Source organism: Giraffa tippelskirchi, chromosome 8 (assembly GCF_054371585.1).
Source record: "Giraffa tippelskirchi isolate mGirTip1 chromosome 8, T2T-mGirTip1v1.2.pri, whole genome shotgun sequence".
Classification (NCBI taxonomy): Eukaryota; Metazoa; Chordata; class Mammalia; order Artiodactyla; family Giraffidae; genus Giraffa; species Giraffa tippelskirchi.
The window spans coordinates 30,795,656-30,814,575 of NC_137282.1; the positions used below are offsets into that span (position 1 = coordinate 30,795,656).

The following is an 18,920-nucleotide window of genomic DNA, read 5'->3' on the forward strand; positions in this document are numbered from 1 at the left end:
ACAAACATATTCTATTTTTACTAGAAGGTATGGTTTTTTCCAAAAGCATTCTACTTCTTTAGGGATATTTCTTAAAGTATTAGTGAATATGAAAAGGGTTAACCTTTTAGTTATTTTTGATTATATCAAATTTTTCTCCAACTGCTACTGATGCTATCATAAAATTTAGCAACATCCCTGTAAGAAGAATGACTTAAATTTGTGCCAATCAAGAGACAAAATGTGGTTGGTTACACTATAGCTTTTATTCCTTTATGATATTAGAGTGAGTCACTTTTCTTCATTTATTTGAATTACTAGATTAGTTACTATTTGCAGTTTTTTCCTACCTTTATTATTCTGGTTATTATACAAAATGCAAGAGAAAGAGTTTACATTTTCAAACATTCATTTCATTTTTTGCTTATAAAAATGTAATAATGCTGTTCAAGATACTTTTTTTTTTGTTCTTTGGAGGTAAAAAAGAGTCATGTTTATTCTTCTAGAACTATAGGACTGACAGCTTTCTTTAGCTGGAATTTATTATAAATTCTGAAGAAATAAAATTTACATCTGTCTTCTCCTGGTTTTCATAATTCTTTTAAATGAGAAGCCCTGTGCCAGCTTTTATTTTTTATTTTTTTTTGAGCTATTTAAAAGAACCAGTTCCTCGCCAATTTTTCCCACTTCTATGTTGACAAATTCCAAATTCTCTGATACAAGTATTAGCAGAGATGCTATACTTTAAAAGAGCATTTGGCAGATGAGAATAAACCAAAAGTATACTTTTCAATAGGTTCGCTTTTCACTATGATAATTACCGAAATAAACATATCCCAACATGAATGTATTTGCATGTGCTTCCTGCCAATACATTAAAATACTTCATGAATTTCATGTTGCATGAAAAATTAAAACTTAAATGAAAGTCATTTCAATCCTGTCCTATGCCTGTCTGTAGAACATACCTTCCAATGTGTGATCCAAGCCCACGAGCTGTCCTAAGACACCTCTCCAGTAGAGAAGCCAAACGCTGAGCACCACGCAGGTGCTAACATGCTCTTGAGGAAAGAAGGATCTCTTCTTTAGAAATGCCCCTGTTCTCAAGATACCGCACTCCCCTCACACCGATAGGGGTCCACAGTTCTAATCATAAAAGATTCGTCAAGCTTAACTTGAGGTGAAATCATCCATTCTAATAAGAGAATAGCTTTTCTCTTTCTCTTTTTATCCTGGGCAAAGCAGGCACCACAAATTCACATCATCCCACTATTCAGAGGTGCTTAGAATCGGACTGAAGGCAGACAGTCGTCACCACGCCGTTAATTCTGTCTAAATTATGGCCATCTCAAGAAGAATTATCACAACAATTCTGGCAAGTGTAACTGATCACCGAAGAAATGGCAGTATGATGTAAATGTATTGGTTACAAGCCTGATCTTCAAAGATAAGTGATCTCATTAGTTACCTCCTAAATGAGCCTTTAAAATAATCGGAATGTTTCTTATCCATCTCTACATAAAATTTATAATTATTAAATTATAAGTTACTGATAAGTCCCATATACAAAGAAAGTACCCTTAAAAAACAGAGCTGTTAATACGCTTCCTTCCCTCAACAATATGAAGAACCGTATACAATATTTAGAATTTCTTTTTTTTCATATACAATATTTAGAATTTCTTGAATGAATTTTTTTTAAAAGACAATGAAGTTCATATTCCCATGCAGGGACTTAAAATGCACATACTTAAAAGTAAAAAAAAAAAAAACCTAGAAGTTAATTTTCTCTTGTACTTACTCAATTAACTTAAATGACCAAATATGCCCTTTATAGACTGCTTTTCCTGTCAAATATGCTGCTAAACACAGACAGTGCTCAAAAGACTATCACTTTTTGTAACAGATTTTCATAATCATATTGCCTCCTCTTCCTCTCCTCCCCTCTCCCTTCCTCCCTCCCTCCCCACTCAACCCCCCTCTCTCCTTCTTTCTGGTCTCTTTCTGCATATTCTTTTGGTTTTGAGGCAGAGATCCAGCAGACCCAGTTATAAAATTATTATTATGAAACAATGTGATAATATGATTAAGTAATACGATTCTCTCCCCTGGAAACCCAAATCACATCACCCCCACTCCTCCCCAGGATCTCTAACAGAAGTAAAAAGTATTGTAAAATACTTGAAAATACTTTGTCAGTAAACAGCGTCTCACACTAACTTTTCTATAATTGAACATGTATATCCACGTGTGAATATATGCACTTATTTTTCTGAAAACACCTCATTTTCAAAAAGGATGCTCTCTGTTGTGCATGCCAGATTAAGCCAGAGGACTACCAATGTGCAGAAAATGACTTTTAAACTTCCACATCCCCGTAAGTGGTTATCAACTCCTAATCTACAATAAAGAACACAACTATAGTTTGACAGAATGATACACTTCATCCTACACATCCTCTTTATTGCATTAGAACCATCTATTATTTCACTGAAGTCATGGAACTCAGTTAAGACTGCCACCTATCACAGATTTGTTTGAAAACTCAGGAGTAGCCCTTCCAAGACTGGAAAAGTATCAACAGGGTAGTAGAAGTCTCTTCATCAACATCATCATCATCACCTGATATCTGATACAGTTTCAGTTCTTTACTCACATGGTTTATGAGTCCATTCTATAATCCTGACATTCATTTGTACAGAGATTTATTTAAAGTAGAAACAAACAGGTTTGAATGGATGTTGTCTTTTATGAGACTACTATGTAGCTTGTTCTAGCTAGCCAGTCATCAGTTATTGAATCAAAGCTAGCAAAAGAATTTCAACAAAATTCTTTCAGTGAATGAATCCTATTGTGGTTTTGGTATATGAAACACCTATACATTGTAGAGCGTGTTTCCGCATTTTGATAGTCTATGTTCTAATGACTGGCTAGAAGAATGCTTTGAAAATGGCTATTTAAGGGCATTAGTTTAGTGTTAAAATTGTTTTTAATGAATGTTCTTAACTGGAATAACACTGATGCAATGTAAATAATCTATCAATACAGAGAAGAAAATGAAAATACAATAAACATATTTCCTACCAAGTCTTTTTCCCTGAAAACCAAGGACAATGCCACTATGCAACTTCATATGAACCTATAAAGCAGTTCCACTTTTATTTTAAAATCCTGCACACTCTGGCTATATTAGAATACTTATCTGTGTTAATCTTATAGTTTATGCTTTTAATATTTTATTTTATTGAGACTACAAGCATGTAGCACAGTAAGCAATGCAATATGGACCAAAGCCCAAGAAAATCTTAATGTGGTCTTTCAGAAAAGAATGGAAAGCTGATAAAGCTGAGACTGCCTAGACACAACCAAGAAACAAATGCAAATATCACAGTAGGGACAATACCATTCACCATCTTCCCAGGTTTCCAGAGAGGATAAAGAAGTACCTCCACATGCATTACCTTTCATTGTCAGGATTATACCTACCACCTTGTGAAATAAGTTATAACACATGCATGAGATGTACATCTATAATTCTAAGAAATCCTTCAAAAACTCAACTAGAATGCTGATAATAAACAAAAAAGGAAATAACCTAAATGTATGTTTGCCACTTACACCCCAAAAGTGATAAAACCTTTTGATGAGCAAGAAAACACACCTTGAGGCATACCGTACTGGGGAGAGGCTGTTTTATTTGAAAACGTATTAATGAATTGTTTCTTCATGCTTTATCTAGTTCTTAGAGAAAGTTCAAATTAGGTCCCTCAAAGGATGTTTTAATTATGAAAAGCAGTATTTTTGAGACTCGTACAAGCCATCACACTTGTTTGGAAACAAATGACTTCTCAGGATATAGAAGTATTACTATCAATCACCAACAAGTTAATTCTATATAATAAGGCAGGTTTGGATGCAAACTGATCCATTGTGGAATGCTGTATCTAAAATTGATTACAACAGCACTCAAAATGAATGCAGCCCTCCAAACCATTTCTTTGCTCAGAAACATTAATCTCAATTAGAAGGAGAGCTTTGTAACGGTAATGCTTGGTATAAAAAAGTATGAAATAAATCAGTTTTTATAAGACACAACAATTAATCAGTTTTGAAAGTAAGAATTTTTTTTCTTTTGTTACTCACAAAAGTTCCATCAGGACTCTTAAAATAGCTGGTATCACCAAAATCAGGTTCTGAACGTGTCCTCAAAGAAGCTTCCATGAGATAATTTCTAAGACTCAGTTGCTGAAACTTTTCAGTAGCATGGTATTACTATACTAGCTTTGCAGTGCACTTCTTTATTCTGAAAGCATGTTAAATTCTTCTCCACTCTCATCCCACTTTATAAAACAAATACAACTTTAATGGAAAATTCAAAGGGATATATAATGGTTGCAGATCAGAGTAAAAGTTTGATAGCAAATTACTGTATTCTTTCCTGCTATTCTCCATCTAAGTGTGTTGTCCTAAGAGTCAAAATGGACATTTGACTATCAAAACACTGGTAGATAAGTAATGCATAACTGAACATGCTTAACAGATTTCAACCGCACATCTTCAAGAAAAGGGCAGATGATTCATTAATGCTGCTAAAGACACTGGTTCACATAAGTGTAACACCTGGATGATAGTCCTCAGCCACTCAGAGATTAGGTCTTTTTAAGTGTAAAATAAAGCTTAACAGAAAGGAGGTAAATAGATTTATATAACCAATATTAGTAAACTAATAAAGTTGTCTTTCTAGTGGTTTTCTATCAGACTTTGATCATCGTCAGGACTGATTTACCAGTACTGTCATTAAAAGGATAAACTTCAGCATTTACAAGCACACTTTCACAGCTACTGCAAAAATATAATTTCTCATACATCCAGCTGAAAGTTGATCAGGTATTTCTGATAGCTCATTCAACTCACAATGATAGGCACACACTTTCCCCTGGATTCTTATTTGCTCGACTTTTTAACAAAGAGAATAATTACTCTTGGCTCCCAGAAGCAAAGATAAGAAGGACCAGCTTGAACTTGCTAACTGGATTATTATTGTTTAGCTAGGTTCTCCTTCCAAATAAATTTACAACTTTTTACTCTATTTAAGTGCTTACATCTATTAAGAGGTAAGCATCCTTATCTCTCTTTGTCTTCAGCCTAATAAAGCAGGTTCTCTTTTCTAACCCAACAGACTCATGACACGCCTCCAAGATCACAGTAAGAAAAGCCTCTATAATTTACCTAAAACATGTCTTTCTAGGAAATAAACACAGTCATGCAAAATGATTCAATTTCAAAAAATAAGTAGTCAGAATTCTACTATAAATTTGTTTGGGTTATCTCAGATAACCAAGCAGTCCCCATTAGGGTGGATGTTTACTATCTATGGGTTGCTAACACTGATGTTCTTGGCACAGGATGCTAACAGATTTTCCAAATATATAAGCACTGCTATAGTTATCAGTCTAAAAGTCCATTTTTCATTAAAACTGTGTAGTATGTGTATAATAAATTTGTCTTACTCAAAGAAACTACTTTCCCTCATAATACTCTCTTTAAAAATTAAAAATACTTACTCCTAACAAAAAATAATACCTTGGAGTAAAAGGAATACTAAAATTCGTGTAAGGAGAGAGAAAAGATTGTTAAGAAAAATGTAACAGGAAAGAGAGATACATATAATCTTGAAATACACAATAGAATAACTAACTCATTATAACCCCACCTCCCCTTAAAGAATTTAGGAATAATTTGTGAATGCCGTGACATTTTAAAGTGGGATTAGCAAGTCTCATTACTGAACAAAACTCTCACTCTTAGAGCAAGAATTAAATATTTGCTCTGCATTTAGAATCACAAATCGAAAGTTTCAAGGCTCTTCCAAGAATTTCATACACTAAGAAATACAAGCTAGAAGTTTTAGATGATTAAGAATGTATTAAGGAAGGCACAAAGCAAGACTGTTGGCATATTTGTGAAATCTTTTGTTTCGACCGAAATATGAAAATCTATCACGAATTTTAATTACTCAGTCTTAATTATAAACTCTGTTCCTAATACACTAAAAAGATCACCAGTACTTCTCCAGGTAGGCAGCTGGGAGGTGGGGTGTGTGTGTGCACGGTATTTTAAGAAACTCACCAAAGAAATCAAATCACCAAGTTCTGTTCGGTTGCAATACCATCTTTTGGGATACTCTTCCAAGCTCTCGAAAGATGCCAGTCCTGTCTTTTTTTTTTTTTTTTTCCTTCTGACAACAGAAGGGAAAGGTAATGCCTGAACATATTTCTATTTCGAGTGAAAAGACCACCCAGTGGATTCTGCCAGAGCCTGCAAATGTTTGACAAATACACTGTCAGAAGATAAGAAATAGAGTATTACGAAGAGATAGTCCTGCCCTCGGGATCTCGGCTGTCTGGGGCCCTGTAAAAGTGTTTGGACAGCGCTCGCTCTTCACTTCCACTGCACTTACCCCAAAGTCCCCGGAAACTTTCCTCTAGCTTTAAATTACAATGACTTCAGTAAACAAAAAGGTATTTGCTGGATCACAGGGTAAAATTACTCCTTACCCTTCCTCCGCAATAAGAATTAGTAGCAGGTTACCGCTGCAACCACCTTAAAGGTGAGGCAGTCATGGAATTCAAACTGCATACGGTGTTCAACAGAGATCGGAGGAACACGAACCCACCTCCATCTAAGATAGTTGAAGCTGTTGTAAAAATATTCTACTCTGTTGTAAAACACGATGCAGTCTTGAGACCGAGTTGCAGACTCAGAAATCTGTGCTCGTTTAAATGCCCGGTTCGGGATATTTGCTTGTTTGCCTGCAGCCTCATCCGGAGTTTCAAACAGCTCAAGTTGCAGTCTAGACCTACCACTGCCCACACGAACCTAGCCCCTTTCTGCCTCCACTCCTTCCCAACTTGGCTCCCTGAGAGTTGGAGAAGCCAATTTCCCACTTCCCCGGAAGAGGGGTGACATCCCAGGCTCCCCACTCGCTGGAAGCCCCACAAGATCTTACAAGACTCCTTCCTACTCAGACAGAGAACCCGGGCCGCACCACGAAACCGGGGATCGCCCGGACCGGAGCAGGGCGGGCTGGGCTCCCTGCCCCCACCGAGCGCCCCGGCCCGGCTGCCTTTCCCGGAGAATCAGGCAGCCCGGGGCTCCTCGATCTGGGGCGGGGGGCGCGGCGCCCAGATCCTCGGGTGAGAGGCAACCCGTGAAGTTCCCACCTGAGCTGACAGCCGGAGGTGTCAGGCGCGAGGGGAGGGCGGGCACGGGGAGGCCGGTACCGGGAGGCCAGCCCCGGGGAGAGCCTGCCCGCCGCCGAGATGCTCCGGGGCCCCCGGGGCTGGCCAACTTGGCGGCGCCACCCAGCGCGGCTCGGAGAACCGCGCCGCCGGCCGAGCCGGCCTCCCGCCTGCCTTCCCTCCGGCTCCGGCGTCACGGCCCGGGCACTAGGACCCCCGAAAGGAAGGAGGGCGCGCCGGCGGCGGCGCCGCACTTACCGCGCTCGGCTCGCCGCGCCGCCCGCTCGCTGCCCGGCAGCCGCCGCCGCCGCGTCCACCCGAGCAGCGCGCGCGCGCGCGCGCACACACACACACACACACACACACACACACACACACACACATACACACTCACACACACCGCACTTGGCCAAATTCAAAGGAGCTGGGCGCGGGGGAGGGGGCCCCGCCGGGAGAGAGGGGCGGGGGAGGGGGCCCGGCAAGTGTTACAACTTCCTTCCCTGCGCACCGCCCGGCGGGCGAGGGACGCGGAGAGGGGAGGGCAGCGCGCGCGGAGCGCCAATGAGTTCACTTTCTTTTTCTCCCCCGCGCTCTCCCTCTCTCCCTTCCCGCCGGCCCTCTCCAGCCTCCTCCTCCTCGGCCGGCGAGGCCCGGGCCGGAGTTTTTCCCTCGGCCCCCCGGGGGAGCCGGAGAACGGAGAAGCGGGCGAGGTGAGCCAGCGAGCTGAGCAGGCGCAGGGCCCGGGAGCAGCACCCAGGACCTGAACGGGGTGACGTGGGAGAGGCGGCGGGCCGAGAGTGCCCGGGCCCCAGGCGCGTACACGTGTGTGTGTGTGTGTGTGTGTGTGTGCGCGAGAGAGAGAGAGAGAGAGAGAGTGCAAGAGCCGAACCGAGGAGCCTACCAGGCGCTTCCCCCGTGCGGATTCGCGGGAGAGCCCAATCGCGGGGCGAGCTGGACCGGCCGCGCTCATTTATAATCCCGGACTCCTCCGCGCCGCCACTTGTCAAGATGACAGGTACTTTATTTCTTCTCCTTCTCCTTTATTCGGAAAGAGAGATTCCTCATTTACTGCCTTTTTCTGTCAAATGAGATTTGCCGGACTGAACCACATTCGCCGCCCCTCCCTTCCTCCCGCCCTCCTCCGGGCCGCGTCGGGTTCGGGAAAGCACCGAGGCTCCCATGCTGCGACCAATCAGCGCATCTACTACTCCGGCCGTGATTTAGGGGTCATCCATGAATAACACTTCACGCTGATGAATGGCTCTGGCCGGCTCTGCGGCTCCGACGAGGGGTCTGCCCGTCGCTGTTTGCAAACACTAACGAACTTAAACAGAGCCCACTGAAATTCACACGCGCCAGCAAACTGCTCGGAGTACGCGCGTGGGGAGGGTGGTTGTCTGTCTTTCTCCTCCCCGAGGGGCCCGGAGGAGGAGCAGGGGGAAGGGGCGGTAATTGCTTTGGACCTAAGTGGAAACACTTTTCTGTGTAATCAAACCTCTAACCTTCTTCCAAAACTACTTTTCTTGATCTTCCGTAGGGTGGGCATTTCAGGTCAGCTGAGTCACCCGAGGAGGTGGGAGTGCAAGACACTGCCGGGAAGATAGATTTCGAGGCAGAAGGGTGTAATTAAGGATATCCACCCCGCGGTAGGCGTCCCGTCCTTCACAGAGCCTCTGAAAATGACCCGCGCCTTCCCTTCCAGAGCGTCCTCTCGTCCGAGGCTGAGAAGTGTAAAGGACCTTCGGAAAGGGAAAGTCTGAGTCTCTAAACACTCAGGATTCATCAGCAGCCCCGACGCAGCTCTGCCGGAGAACAAGTGTCCGCCCTGGGGTTTCAGCTGTAGGACTTGCAGCAAACGCGCCCCGGTCCGAGCACGGATTCTGGAGTTCCCCAGAGGCTACACACTCCGAAATCATTCTCTCTCTCTCTCTCTGTTCTCCCCTCAAATTAGCAACTGAAGGCCACCCCTGCCTAGACGATGCTTGCTCTGGGAAGAAATAAAAAAAGTTTACTGCTGTGCACTAGGCACTGTCACTTTCTACTCACTAAAGTTCCCCGGGGAAACTCCGGGCTTCTCCGCCCCAGCCCACCCTAGCAGGAAGACAGGGCTTCCTCCCGGGGTAGCTTTAAGTTCAGTCTGCTCCGGAGTTTTGGAACAGCCAGACGGAGACCTTAGCAGAGCAGACCGCAGGCTCTTTGGCCCCGAGAACCGGCGGTCACCTTTCGGTTCCCGGACCGGTGGTGGCCGAATCTGGATGTGTTCGCTCCGGGAGGACAGGAGCGCGTGTGGCTCCTCTTGGGGCGCCCTAGTGTACTGGGGGTGGGGGGTGAGGGGCTGCTGAGGAATAGTGTCCCGCGCCACCCAGACGTGTTCTTGGAAACGTGGCAGAGGGGCCCCGGAGCCTTCTCCTTCCACCTCCGCTCTCAACTTAAGAACATAGGATTCCACCGACCTGCATCTAACCCGACTTGGGCCAGAGGAAACATACTTGCATTTGTAACCAGGTGCAGAATCAGACACAGACTAGCTCTCGGAAAACAAGAACAATGCCTCCTAGAAAAGCCTGAACCTTTAGGATAGAGTTTCGCCAAAGTTCGGGGATCGAAATGACAAGAATACCTGAACTTGAATTAGTGTATCCAGTCCCCCAGTCTGAGTTCCCGAAGTTGCTAAGGGACCAAACGCACTGCCACGCATTGCATTAACAAGTAGCAATCATACTTGAGCAACCGGACCGGCTCCGGGGCCTCCTGGGGCACCAGTGATACTAAGCACCACAAACACATCTTTGAGGGAAGAATCTACAATCACTCTGGGGGTGGATCAGCCTCCTTCCTGCCACGTGTATTTCACATTTGAAAAAACAAAAGAGCAACAACAAGGTGGTGGGAGCAAATTACTAGCCTTTCATTCTCGCCCTTCTCATTTTCTTAAGAAAACTTGTCAGTTAGGAAGGTACACTGGAGATGTGACTGACAACTGCACAAACACAAAATTTGCATCCCTGACAAGATCAGAAGGAAACTGGAAGGTTGATTCATAAATCACTGTTTGTCGTCCAGTGTTCAAAACTTTCCTAGGGTATCCAGGTAACACCCCACTCTGGCTCTTTCATGCCTGGTTATCTGGGAATACACACAGAGACACACACAGACACAGACACACAGAACAGACATAGACATGGAAAAGACACTTGGACCCATCCCGAAGGGATTAGAAGAGCTAAATTACTGGTAGAACAGGTGGGAGAGTTTCTTCTTTTCAGCTCTTCCTACCACCTCCCCACACCACCGCGCCCCACCCCTGAACCCTCATTAGAGCTAATGCTGGTAATAAGCGTAGGAAACAATAGAACTCATAAAATTTAGAAATGGTAATAAATCTTGGAGCCTGTCTGTAGTCCAGCTCCCTGATACAGGATATTCAAAGTTTTTCAGTAGGTGATGCTGAACATTCACACTAATTGAATGCAGATAGAAGACTCTAGAACTCATTAATATGGGCCCCTTGCACTCTCTGCCAGGAGTCGCTGGTGGACAAAGCAGGCAGGTGTCTTGAGCAACAAACTCAAGGCTGAGGAAGCCCAGCCTGCAACCCAGCGTGTTAAGTTTCCGGCTTCGCCTTTTCTTCATTTTTCCCTCCCTAACAAAGAAGTTCCATCGTTTGAGGCCCTTAGGAAAAGCTGGTGTTGTGCGGTGCCAAACTCCGCGCACGCTTTCTCCTCCAAATGAATCCCTGGAAAGCAGGCAGCTTTCTACGTGACCATCAGGCGTTTTGCCTCGCTGAGCTGATGTCAGGGGAGGGCCAGGACGGGGCCCCTGCTCACGCCGTGCCCTCGGCTGCAATAAAAATTCTAGCGAGGGAGGAGGAGAAAGGCAAGACTGCGCTGTCTGTTTTGCAAACCTCTGGCCGCTCACTGCCAACTCTGGCGGGCTGCTGCGGGTGACTTTGCTGGGTTAACGCAGCCGGTCATGCGGGGGGATAATGCGAGGGAGCTGGCGGCATCGCCCTCCCGTGGGGCCTCCTTGTCATATTGATACGCAGCTCTTCTGATACGCAGAGGAAAGAAAACGATGCCACGATCCCCTCCTCGTAGCCCCTACAGTCTCCCCTGGAAATGTAGGCCTTCGCCCTTGCAAGCCTCTGAAAAGAGCTAGGGAAGGAAGCCAGTGGGCAGACCCTCCAGCTCATTTTTCGATTATGAACGGTCTGGGATGGGATGGGGTTGGGGGGGGGGGAGACCGTCTCTTGCCCCTCCGCTGAGGCAGGGCCACCAGCACCTGCTCTGAGGCTCCAACCACTTCCCACCTGAAGGTGATGCTTGTCCATCATAATAAGCTTCACAGAGCCTTCTCAGGAGGGAGGCTGTTGTTTGGGGGGGCTGTCAGTTTTCTCCTTCTGTCCTAAAGCTCCAGCCTGGAGCGTAGGGCCTGGGTGGCAGCTGTTCCTGCCTCCCTCCCGTGGGGAGCAGACGGTGCCCCTGCAGCCGCTTTCTCCTTTGACAGGGGGGCTTTCAGTCATGCAGAAGGAGAGTGCTGGACAGGCAGGTAGAAGGCTCTCCACTGAGGCTTGTGAACACCACTGGACTTTGGAGGTATTCTGTGGACTTACTACACCTGCTTTAGCAAGCTGAGGCCGAAGAGGCCTGGTCAGGGCACTCAGATGGGGGAGCTGCCTGGGCTGCATTCTCTCTCACTGATCAGACTCCAAAGGATGATGAGAAGGGGAGGAAATGCCTGGGCACCTGACCTCCCAGCTCTTCCTTTGAAAAGATCAGGAAAGCCAATAATGCATAGGAAGGATGTTAGGTCTCAACTGGGGTTTCCCCTGGTGGCTCAGACGGTACAGAATCCACCTGCGATGCAGGAGACCCAGGTTCCATCCCTGGGTTGGGAAGAGCCCTTAGAGGAGGAAATGACAACTCACTCCAGTATTCTTGCCTGGAGAATCTCATGGACAGAGGAGCCTGGTGGGCTACAGTTGATGGGGTCCCAAGAGTCGGACACAACTGAGTGACTAACACACTTCACATGTCTCAACTGAGAACAAAAAGTGATGAGTCCCTTGAAACAGAGGCTGGGGCTGCTAGTCACTGAGGAAAACCAATCACTTTGCATGTAGCGAGCAATTAATCTGGAACAGTGTACATCACCAGGACTGGACTTGCACACAGAAGTGTCAGGTTCTGCTAATGTTCTCATCAGGTGTTCTGTTTTCCCCCCTTTGCAAAAATAAGTGACCTGTTTCCCTTGATTGTTGGATTGAGGGAAACCACAGCACAAATACTCTGACTTGATCACTGACAAAGTCCTAAAATTAAATGACTGTTTGTAGCGGAAAATATGCTCATTACCTTTCATTTAAGCAAGATAGGCCTCTCTTAAGGCACATGCCTTTTGGAGCCACTGAGTGACCTGGTGATCAGACAAGCCAACCTTTAAATGGGACCCTGTTTTTCCGGGACATTAGTTTATGTTCCACTGCATAAACCAAGCCTGCAAGTACCTCTGACCTTTGGTGGGAACACAGCTGTGGAACGTAATCCAACTGCTGACTTGGTTTTGCTTGAGCTGCCTAAAAGACCTGGCTGGTTCTGTGAAGGACTTGGAACACAGAGGCATCTTTTCACATTTTGGGTTAACTCCATATATGGGTTTAAAGCCTGCTACATCATTCCACAGGCTTCCCTGGTAGCTCAGATGGTAAAGAATCTGCCTGCAGCACAGGAAACTCTAGTTCAATCCCTGGTGAGGAAGATCCCCTGGAGGAGGGCATGGAACCCACTCCAGTATTCTTGCCTGGAGAATCCCACAGACAGAGGAGCCTGGTGGGCTACAGTCCATGGGGTTGCAAAGAGTAGGACACAACTGAGCGACTAAGCACGCACATCATTCCACACTAAAAGATGCGTCCTTTATCATCAATAGTTATCCTGGAGTGCCTTGTAAAATTTGTCATGTTTTCTATAAACTTTTTATTAAGTAGTATATGTCCTGTATTTAAGGTATACATTATAATATATAGTGTATTTGAGGTATAAGTATACAGGGCATTTAAGGTAGGCTCTAGCAAGATTTATCACAAATTAGTGACACAGTATAATTTTGTTTATGATACAATGTTCATTAGCTATTTCAGAATCCAGTCTGTGAGTTAACTTGTAGGCATAGGTTAAAAAGAGCTTCCCTGGTAGCTCAGCTGGTAAAGAATCTGCCTGCAATGTAGGAGACCCTGGTTTGATTCCTGGGTTAGGAAGATCCCCTGGAGAAGGGATAGACCACCCATTCCAGTATTCTGGCCTGGAGAGTTCCATGGGGTCACAAAGAGTCAGACACTTTCACTTTTTCATAGGTTAAAAAAAATCAGGAATCACATGGTTATAGTTCAGTATAAGATCCACTGGAAATCTCATTTTCCAGCAGTGTCCTCCCCTCTCCTCCCTTTGCTGACTTCCTACTCTGGAGTGTCCTATACTCTCAGCCTGCTGGCACATCTACTTATGAAAGCTGAAAGCGCCAATTAATGATACCCTCCTCTCTAAGAAGCTCTTCCTCGGTATTTTCTGTGTAATAAGTGATGGCCCTGTCCTTTGCCAAGGGCCTTTCCCAGTAGTGGAGAGCTCCTGGAGCATCAGTCATGGGCTTTATTCCTCTTTAAACCCACAGGGTCCCGCACAAAGCACTGTCATGTGGAAGATGCTCAAGAAATGGTTGTTGAATGAATAAGTGAGCACATGGATAAAATATTTTCCTTGTATTCAGTCATCCTGACTTTCTTTAAAAAAAAAGTCCAGTGAAACATTGACTTTGAAAATATATTTATTAAGTATGCTTGTCTATCTTCCTGCCTATCTGTTTTGTAATGGCACATAGTTTAACATTTGAGTCATGAGAGCAAGCCACATGAATTTAGCTCTGAACTTAATAGACTTAGCTCAGAAACGTAAGTAGTAGTAAAGACAAAAATAATAGGAAAAGGCAGAGGCCAATTTTATTTTCCTCTTTTTCAGTAAGATGCAGCATTTATTGAAATGTGGGGAACAACGTAGTAAGAACCTATTATATGCAGATGCTCTTGAGAATTTTTTATCAAACATGGCACGATATATGAAACCTTTATTGTCTTCCAAATTTCCTTTGGAGTTTTACTGGTAAGAAGTGAGGAGCCTGAGATGACTGTGTCTCATTTCTTCAAGACGAGTTCAGCTGGTATTGGGGAGACATCTCTGTTTGCTCCTGTCTTCTCAGGGGGAGTGTTTCTAATCGATCTCGCATGGAATTTAGCTGGAGATGTGTATGTTGCAACTGAAGCAGAGATCCTATATGCTTTGTAAACTGATAACCATACGGGCCTTATTTGAAACATTTGAGGATTTTCAACATTACCCTGGGTTAAATTGAGCTATAAATTCTACTCAAATGTATACGTCTTGACAAATTCATCATCACTTGAAGAGAGATTCAATCCATGCTCCCCTCAGATTAATAAAGATGATGACCGCTTATCACAAATGCAAAGGTTCGCGGTGATAAAGTGCCATAATGTTGTACTTTGCACTGTTTAAATGCAAATTACCCATATTAAGCAGACATTTTCTACTGTTATCACTTGCAGTCGAATGGAAATGTTTAAAAATGATCTCTGGGTAAAGAAAAGGATATAGAGGCAAATCTATTTCCTCTTACCTCTTTTCAAGTGCACTTCGCTCTCGTCGGGGAGATTTAATTAAGCAAGCTCAGCTAAGCTAAAAAGCAAAGCGGCTGGAAGTTACTTCTTACGGAAACAGATTCAGGACTTTTACAAAATAATTTATTTACTAGTCTTCGTTTAGGGATCTGAGCCATCACGGAAGGTTAAAAACACAACAGAACTCTAAGGCTTCCCTTCACCTCCTTCTGAATATCAAATTTACAGCTTCCACTTTGTTAGAGATAATAGTACCAAGTTATAGATGTTGATGGTCCTTCCCTAACTGCTTTAAATTGCCTTGAAAAAGATACAGTTTCTTTAATTAAAAAAGCTGCACAGAACTAATCCCTGTAGCTGAAAAAAGAAAAGTTTTAAGCAATCTCTTTCTGCTCGGAGAGAGAAAGGCAGACAATACCATAACAGATCAGAAACATAAGCTATAGTGTGCAGCGAGGGGCACAGCAGGGAACTGAATTCTGCTCCGACTGTGTCATTTTTTAATCCCCCATCCCAGTTTTCCCCCATCTGACCTCATGCTGAGATGAAGTTATCACAGAAGACAGCTTTACTCTTACCAATGAATCCAACCCTGGATCTGTATTATCCTTAGCAGATCAAAACACCGCTTTCATCAAATAGCATTATCTGCATAAAAGGCATGCAATTGCTCGATAATTTCACCCAAACTATGCTATTCATTTAAAGGACAAGAAGAGAAATGTAATTCATTCCTTTTGGGTGGGTGGGGGGAGCGGGAGCCAAGAGTGAAGCAGAGGCAGAGCCTGGACAAGCTAACTTACCCCCTTCACCCATGGGAACTTTTCTGTTTTTAAACACAAAATCCCAAGAAGGGGTCCATTTAAAAGTCCCCCTACTCCTGCGCTTTAAGATTAATTGTTGGAGCAATTTGGTGCAGTTTGAGTGACAAAAAGTGTAAGTTGTGTAGAAAACTGGCAGTGAGAAATTACAAAGCTTGCTGATGCCATTAGCCATGCTTCCCTGAACCCCAATAAAAACATCATATCCAGTAAAATTGGAGAAGCATAAGAATGAGCTGAGCAGTTGGATGGAGTTTAACACACCCTTGCAACACTGGGGGAGGTGATCCTCCTGGAAGATCTTTCTCTGCATTATGAGAAGTTTGAATCTGGAGGCTGGGAAGACAGAGATGTATCCCACAATTTTGAGTGGATACTTGGAAGCATATTTAAGAAACCCGAAGAGTGAAGTCTAAGCTCTTTCTGATTTAGAAAATACTTTAGCCTCGTTCAAATTTTCCATTTTATGTTGAAACAGTGTTCTCATTTGCATTGTAGATTGTATAAAATGTTATAATGGGGTTCTCTTTAATGGATCCTATTGAATGACATCAGTGGTTTTGCTCAAGGTATTGTGATAGGTTACAGCAGACAGACAAAATCATTTGTGTCAAGTAAATGGAATTTACTTTACTTTACTAAAAGGGACTAAAACTCCTGTGTGGGTGTGGGTGACCTGATAGGTGCATGTTAATATCCTTTATAATATGTATTACTCACCATATAATTTGAATGATGTACCTTAAAAATGTAAATCTTCTGCTCAGCCCTTTCAGAATTTACTCTGTAAACTGACCCTGTAAGAAATCCAGCTTAATGCCTACCCCTCCATCACCCAGGCAACATCTACACACAAAAACATGTAGGACAAACAATCAGAACTGCTTGGGGAAAAAACAACAATAACACGGTTCATATTGGAGGCTAGGAATATTCCCAGGAACTCATGAGACAGGTGAAAGGGTAAGAGTTTTCCCCTTGAAAGAAACAGTGTTTCTATAAGAAATTAATCATGGTATGTCATCACTGGCATTTTAATTACACATGTGTATTCTCTAAAGCGTTGAAGTACAATTAATAATTAGGTATTTTTTTATACCAACTTCCTGAAACTACAACTCAGTACTGGAGCGCTCTGAGTCTAACGTCTGTGTAGATACGTGGTCTGCTGAGTACTGAAGTTCAAATTCATGTTTCCAAAATAGCACTTCATGACATACAAATTATCTTAAATTTAATGTGATTAAGCATTAAACGATGGCATTTCCTTGAATTTAATGACAGTACTATTTTCATGTCAAACTTGATTACAAGAACCAGGTTTCAGAGCGAACTGTTTAAAATCCCAAATCATTAACAGATCATTTTAGGGTTCAGTCACAGAAAACTTCTTGTCTGTGAAATATCAACTAAAGACAAGTAAGCAGAGGGGGGATTTCACATCTTGCCCACAAGTGTGTGTGGTGTGTGTGAGGCTGATTTGAAAAGAAGTCAAAATTTTGTCTGCAAATGCCAGGAGAGAAGAGCCGTTTACATCAACAAGACCATCGTGATCAACACATGTGTGCCATCCGCTTCTAATTCATGCTCATATACTATTTCCTCAAAATAGCCAAGCATATCACAGGACCATGGCACCCATATGAAATGGAAATGGTGAGAAAACTGACTTCCTCAAGACTTTAGAAAATTTCAAAGCCATGCGGTTTGATCTTTTACTCTGTACTTTCACTCCAAGCCTGTGTTTGACTCCAGCCGACTTCTCTCTGAAAGTGGATCATTCATAAATCTGGATTTCAGAGGCAAATTCAATTACAGTCACATGAGCTTGTTCTGAGAGGTGCAGCCATCATCTTCATGAGCTGTGGAATAGTTTGTTTTCAACAGCACTACCCTCAGAGTACAAGCTGCCCATGTGGGACACGGAAAGGTATTTCTAACATCTTAGGTATTCTCTTGACTGAAACTCTGGTGCGCTTTGCTTCACTGCATGAGGACCGCAGAGCCTGGCTTGCTCTGGAGGGTAATAAATTCCTAAGAGAGGAGAGTGGTAGAGGAAGGCCATGAAAAGACTAAAGGACTCAGGTTGGAATCAAGCAACTTCTGACAGGCTACATGATCTGAGTTTTCATTTCTCTGATGAAGATGGAGCTCTGAGTTTTGTTGGGTTTTAGGAGAAAATGGATGAAGCCTGGCATTTCTAGAGAAGATTGGGAGAAAGAAGAATCTGGCCTGGGCAGAGTAAATGTCCTGTTTACTGGTCACTTCTTTGCTAGCCCTTGTCTCTAAATCCAGCACTTTCATCCCCCAAATCTATGAAAGACCAAGATGTACCTTTCCCTTCCTTTATCGTTGGATAAGATATCTAGGAGGAAAAAAAGTAGGCCATGAGAAGATTATGAGCTAAGAGTCTATAAAGAGAGAGGAAATTGGCAGAGGGAAAATCTGAGTTAGGGGAAAGAGAAGGAACAATGGGCTTAAACTGAAGATAAACTTGGAGGATGCTGGGAGGAAGAGACAGCTATATTCAACATCTTGTGATTAAACCATAATGGAAAATAATATGAAAAAGAATATATACATTGGTCACTTTGCTATATAAAAGAAATTGACACAACATTGCACATCAACTATACCTCAATAAAATTCTTTTTAAAAAGAAATCAACCTTTACAGTATTTCAAAGACTTTGATAATAAAGAGGTTCCATATTAAAATTTGATGATTATCTTGATAGTAAACAGGCTGACAAAATCGGTAGTAGTCCTAGACCAATGTTTTTCTGATTGTAACATCTAGACCACGTGTATCAGAATCACCTGGGAGTTCTTAATAAAATGTACATTCCCGAGCACTGTCTTAGCTCTATGGAACCAGAATCTCCAAGGATGGAACCAATAAATTAGCATTTTTAATAAGACTTCCAGAGCATTCTGGTACACAGGGATGTCTGAAAAGTGTAGCCCTGGGCTAAATACTTTACATAGTGCAACTAGGTATTTCAGTTTTTATCATTAGCCTATTCAAGAGAGGAGAAGGAAATGGTAACCAGTATTCTTGCTTGGAAAATCCTATGGACAGAGGAGTGTGGCAGGCTGACAGTCCATGGGGTCCCGAAGATTCGGACACAACTGAGAGACTTCACTAGTCAAGAGAAGTTACTGCAAGTAAATCTAGTGGAAGTAGTTTCAA

The 18,920-nt window shown here is 43.3% G+C and overlaps 1 protein-coding gene and 1 long non-coding RNA gene across 2 annotated transcripts in view; one reads left to right on the forward strand and one right to left on the reverse strand.

Annotated features, from left to right (window-relative positions):
* Window positions 1-18,920, reverse strand: part of TENM3 (teneurin transmembrane protein 3) — a 1,016,736-nt gene that overhangs the window by 615,607 nt on the left and 382,209 nt on the right. The window lies entirely within an intron of this gene.
* LOC145518162 (uncharacterized) lies at window positions 7,617-9,244 on the forward strand. The gene is made up of 2 exons (XR_014062664.1): window positions 7,617-8,235; window positions 8,758-9,244. It is a non-coding gene; the product is annotated as an uncharacterized LOC145518162 (long non-coding RNA).